The sequence below is a fragment of the Lactuca sativa genome, chromosome 9 (assembly GCF_002870075.4).
Source record: "Lactuca sativa cultivar Salinas chromosome 9, Lsat_Salinas_v11, whole genome shotgun sequence".
In the NCBI taxonomy this organism is placed as follows: Eukaryota; Viridiplantae; Streptophyta; class Magnoliopsida; order Asterales; family Asteraceae; genus Lactuca; species Lactuca sativa.
In genome coordinates this window covers 109,025,134-109,031,553 of record NC_056631.2, presented here as the reverse complement: position 1 = coordinate 109,031,553, position 6,420 = coordinate 109,025,134, and positions in this window count along the sequence as shown.

Here is a 6,420-nt window from a genome sequence, read left to right as displayed (position 1 = left end):
AGAAGTTTGTTGTCATTTCAAAGACTAAGGTTCAAGGTTGGCTACCAGTTAATGTTTATAGTTTAATATAGTAAAACGGGTCTGTCATTTGATGTTTTGGAAATGGCGATTAAGATTGTAAAAAATTGTTTTAAAATTGATGTCATTGTGTAACTGCAAATGTGATACTTTTTTTTTTGAAAAAGGGTTGTTTTAGAAATATGACAATTAAATTATGAAATTATTGTCATTTGCACCCCAATAATAAGCTACCATACATTAATTATGGACACAAAATTGTTGTTCTAATCAATGATAAAAATTATGGAAAATACCAGCTATAGTAAAAAAAAAAATAAATAAATAAAAAATTTTGGGGGGGAAGGGTATCTCAAAATTTAATCATGAAAACACACATTTTCGGCTATAGACACGCATTCCACAAAGGAACCTCTACGCGGCTACGCGGAATGACGAATTATCCGCAGAGAGGGGCTATTTTGTAATTTCCCCCCTCTCCTTTTTAAAAAAAAAGGGATCTCCTTGGTCCCCCCCCCCCCCCCCCCCCCCCCCGATTCCTCTTCCACTTCGAATTTTCATTCCTGTCTCTGCATCGGAAGGTTGTTCCGATTTAGGCGAGGAGTTCAAACTAGGCGAGAAGGACTTCAGAGACATCATTTTCCCAATATTTTCGCCGACAGATACAGCTCACGGGTATTTTTCACCTTCCCCTCTTTGGATTAATGTCGTATTGTATATATATTTAAGATTGAAATGTTACAAAAATCCAATTGATAACCTTCAATATGTACATATTTAGATTTTAGGATTAACAACTTTTGAACTTGGGAAGATCAATTCCGCAGAGGGTAAGTCACTCCGCAGAGGGACCTCTGCAGATTGACGTATTGTCTCCGCGGAATGAATCAAAAAGGGAAAACTTCGTCTCCGCAGAGGTGTTGGTCACTCCGTAGAGGGATCTCCGTGGAATGACCTTTAACCTCTGTGGAATGACCTTAAAATGCTTTTTTCCTCATTTTTCTGCCATTTTATATCAACTATTTATTATATAAAAGTATGTTGTTATTTATTTCGTAAACCGAATTAGAAAAGTAATTTAGAAACCTTGTTTTTTTTCAATTACTAAAGTTTTATTTTAAATTAAATGTATATGTTTTGTAGCACGATGATCTCAATCAAAAAGCAGATTTAACTTTAAAAGATATGGTCGGTACGATCATTAAAGACTATTTTCCGTGCCTAACACAATCCCAACGAGTATTATTTGAAGATTCGCCGTTTGGAAGATTCTTAGGAATGCATGTCCCCCATGGTGACCCCTTGTGCATTTGATGATGTTGCATGAAGTAACGTCTCAAGAAGTGTTGGAAATGGGGAGGTTTCTTTTTGAGATATAGAAGATGCAGTTGGATTTTGGTGAAACTGAATATATTCTAATTTTTGGTTTAAGAGTTGGTCTTTATGTGGATTTACTCCATGACGAAAGAAGCCGGTCAAATTCAAATCTGCGTGCTCGATTGTTCCCAGACATTACAGATGCATGTTTGCGGCTGAAAGATTTAGAAGACTACATTATGTCTCCGAATTATTTGTCACTTCAGGATGAAGATGTTGTAATGCTTATCCAACTTGTTTTTATGTTGTCCACAGACGAGACGTTAAAATGGGCATTCCTGCAGCAGTATACACGCTTGTTGATAATATAGATGATTGGAACAGGTATTATATTTAAAAATTGTGTATAAATACAATAACAATTATAATGAATAAATTGAAAATTGCAGGTTTACATGGGGTACATATTTTTGGACCTATACTTCAGGGTTGATGCATGCAATGTTTTAGAAAATACAAAAATTTAGAATATTCAAGCAGGCCAATCCAGAATACAAGAAAGTACACAAGTATATCGTTGTTGGTTTTATGCTTCCGTTTAACGTTAGTTTCTAATGCATTTAAATAGTTATCATACTTTCGTTTTTTATACAATAATAACATTCTACTTCGGTTTGTACTATATAATATCGTTGTACTTTCATTTTTATACTATAATAGCATCATACTTACCTTTTTTTCCATAGATATGGATTTTGAAGACGTTCCCAGAGGCAACCCAGTATTATATACGCATGTAGATAGAATTGCCACGAATGAGGTCGTGGAGAAGTAAAACACATTTATCTTGGGTTTGATGTTGTCGAATAATCAATGTGTCTGTGGTATGCTTTTTATATTATAATTATATATAATTACAAATTCCAATGTTTTTTCATGTCAAACTAACAATATGAATTTTGCAGACTAACAGTCATCCTATTGTTGTCGTGGAAAACACGACGACGCTCATATTGTCGTTTTATATTCGCTACGTCAATTGGACTCTTCACCATGAAGAATCTCCCCCATGGCAACATAGTCCACCTATTGTTGGCTCGCTCTTGAAGAAAGAAGTACAAGTCGGAAACATCTTCGACTGAAACCGCCACAAATGCTTCTTCCTCGCAACAACCTGAAATAGAGAGAATTTATATGTCAAGCGACACATCAGCAAATTCGGTAAAGAAGAATAAGACGAGCACAAAGGCATTGATGAAGTGTCTAATATGTGTTATGGCTGACTTAACTTCTAAAGCAGACCGTGTATTATAGGGGAAAAAAAGATGAACCGGATACAGGGTTTGGAGAGGAGGAGGACATGGTAAATGAAGAGGAGGAAGAAACATATTATCATGGTACACAACTGGAGTATGATGATACATAAACTCATGGTTTGGAGGGGAAGTTTGGGTGTAACCTACGCATGTTGAGCTGTCACTGGACGTGGGTGAACATCACAACAAAACAGTGACTCCTATTATTAGGTTGCAACGAAAGAGGAGTGTTGAATGGTATCAGCGGATGTCGTTCACAATGGTACAAAACTCATATTTTAATTTTAGTGTATTTATAAAATGTTAAGTTATTGATAATTATTTAACATTTTAATTTTTTAGATGCAATCCACACCGAAATTGAAGAAAATCATCAAACCAAGGAAAAAAAGGAGTGGAGAGTCCGGAAAAAGCAAATGAAGACATTGTGAATGAACAGAGTAATGATGTTTCAAATCATCTCCTGGTAGACAGTCTTTATGCTGCTAGTATGTTAGGTTTTTGAAAAGAACGGAATATGATATCTTCTAACCTCAACATTACACATAGGCTGCATATACTCCCACTGGATGTGGAGTTTTGTTCAAGGTTACTTACAGTTACAGACTTTAGGTGGTTAATTTTTTCGGTAACATTCGTTAAATTTTAACTATTTTTTACACGATTATTTATATAAATAATTGTAACATTTTTATCTTAAAATGTATAGCATATTGCGATATGGAGTGGTTTGCTCATGGAAAGATGACCGGTGAATGCAAGGTGGACGATATACCCTCAAGAACTCAATTTGCAACCCAGAAAATCATTTCTTTTAGGAATGTAGAAGTAGTGTTGGAGGTTATCCTAAATGGAAGGATGTGGATATAGCTATTTAAGTTTAATAATTATATATATATATATATATATATATATATATATATATATATATATATATATGTATATATATATATATATATATATAGGAATAGGATCAAATTAGAACACCCAAAAAGTTGAGAACGCGAGAACGGATCTGAACCATTTAAAAACCTAAATCTAAGGTTATTATTGAATGGGTCATTTATGTAAAGTTTTAAAAGTTACAAGTATTAAAGTGTAACTTCAAATGGTGATAAGGGTATTATAGTAATTAGATCTTTACCACCGTTAGTTAATTCCTATAATTCCTCAATCACTCAGTTATTTCCTTCCATTTCCCGTCTCTCTTTTCATCTCTCCGTGTAAACCTAGGTACGCCTCCACCCTACATCATTGATCCACCACCAAAAGGGAATCGATGAAGCCAAAAAAAGGAAATGGAAACAGGATCTCCAAATTGCTGTTGATCGGAGGAGCCTGATTTACGAACGGAGAAGGGATCGGGAGGGATAATCGATTGGGGAATTTTCGATCCTCGTCTGATCGAGTGACAATGAACGGCTAATCTACTCATCGCTGGTGCAGAAGAGGCATCGACCTTCCCCTGATCTACTTCAAATCGATTGTCACACCCCAAAACCGAGAACGGCGGAATATGTTATGGGGTGGAGGACGTCATGTATAGTATCATAACAATGCATAATAGTAAAAACAAGCAACAACATTCACTTAATTAATATAGTATTTGTAATGCATGCGCGTTCTGTACAATTTATAGACACCAAAAAGTATAATCAAAATAAAGAGGAGTCTTGTATGCGCTCCGTCTTCTGAAAACAGCATCTGTACCTGTCTATTGCCGACCTGAGAATACAAGTTATTTTGAAAATGAGTATCATCATAAAGCTGGTGAGTTCATAGGAATTTAGTGTCATTGCTTGTATAAGAGTGTTTACAATCGTGTAACATGAAAGTTGTTATCAAGTTTGAATAGTGTGAATCTCTAGAAAATCCTATATTTTCTAATAAATGTAGTCTTCTGCCAAGACTTGGTTACTTGTAGGTTTGATCCTTTGAGTATGTAAAAGTTTTCCCAATTAGACTCTTAATTATTACAAAAATATAGTTTGGACTTCGTTTGAACAAAGTAAATGGGAAAATAATGTATTATTCCAGCAGTGTTCCTGCCAACTGGATGGTAATTAACTGCAGACTCTAGGTAGCTATATGTATTTAATACACCTCGGGGAGTCTACTTTACCTTTATTTCATAATTTGTTAATTTAGGGTTCCGAATGTGAATCTGTATGTAACCAGGCGGATAGGCGATTGAATGTGTCATGACCCTCTAGGTCAGACGTAGTGTGGTAGCATGGTATCATCCATGGGCCTAGTCGGCTCGGACTGTAGCTAGCAGTCGGATGTGTGAGTGTCCGCCCTGTATAGATCTATACACGTAGAGCCCGCTCTCCCTCCAAGAGACTAAGGTTACACGGTAAAGTGACGTATGGAGAAATAGTGTATCACATTCTGTTTTAGTATGTTCTCTTGTATTAGTGTATAGTGTGCTTCTCGGTACAATGTATTTAATGTTCTTTTGTATAGTGTATAGTATTCTTCTTGTGTAGTACTTAACATGTAGAGACTCATAATAGTACTAACCGTGGTATGTATCATAGTAATGGTAGTGAGGAGTGGTAAACCTTAACTATACCTATTATAGTTAACTGGTATGTTGCAGTCATTCTTGGATACTCATAAGTATTGAACTGAGTGAAGGCATTCATATCCAACACAAATACATACAATATATAACTAAGAATTCAACGACAGTCGGACAGATAACAATATACCCTAAGACCCCAATCAAACAAGAACAGGTAATAAGGCGAGCTATCAGTCCTAAGTCCTTCAAGTCCTACTTATATAAATATATTGGTGTGGATATATTTAGAAACATAAGAAGTTTTAGAAGAGTTTGAAAATAGTTTTTATAACAAATTAACATGAAAATGAGTTTGAAAACATTGAAATCAGTTTTGATGGCAAACCGGTTAAAAGTACACATATCCCTTATGATTGTAAGCTACAAATCACATGTGATTGATACTATAAATTGTTGGATTCAACTTGTATCCCCCCCCCCCATAAAAGCATTTAAAAATATTTGAAAAGTTAATTAAGGGGTATGAACTTACCTGTAGCGAGTGGAGTGGATGGAATGTCGGGTAGGATGCTAGGTGTCAAGTGAGGACTTGAACACGCCCACGGATCCTACGTAACATATATTGACACATGATGGATCTAATTAGTCATTTTATCACTAATTTAGTAAGTAAAGGCCCTTTAGTTCATGAAAACACTTTGTTACAAGTGTAAGGAATGCTAGGGGTTGCTTCTAAAGTGTGTATATGGCCTCACTATGGAGTTTACTCCTCAAATACCCACCTTAGGTGAGTTTATGGTTGAGGGACCAATTCCCTCATGAGTTCACGGCCGTAAACTCATGGGAGGGGTGTATTTGTGTGCTTTAAGGTCTCTTGTATCATTAAGAAGGGTTCTAAGATCAAATCCAAGGCTTGTAAAGTGATTAGGGTTCAAAAGGGGTACTCCCTTGGAGTTTGCGGTCCTTGGACCACTCCTTGGGAGTTTACGGTCGTAAACACTAGGGTTTACGACCGTAAACCCTTGGGCACAACATTTCCTTTGTATTTTGTGGTTCTAGGCTCATTCATACAAGTTTCTAGTCCTTTAAACATGCTAAGGAAGGAGTTAGGGACACCAAAACACCCTTTTTGGTGTTTACGGTTCATGAATGTTCATGGACCGTAAACTCATGTTTACTCCCTTGAAGGCATGATTTTGGGTTTCTAATTTCATGCATGCAAGTTTCTAAGCCATAGATAAG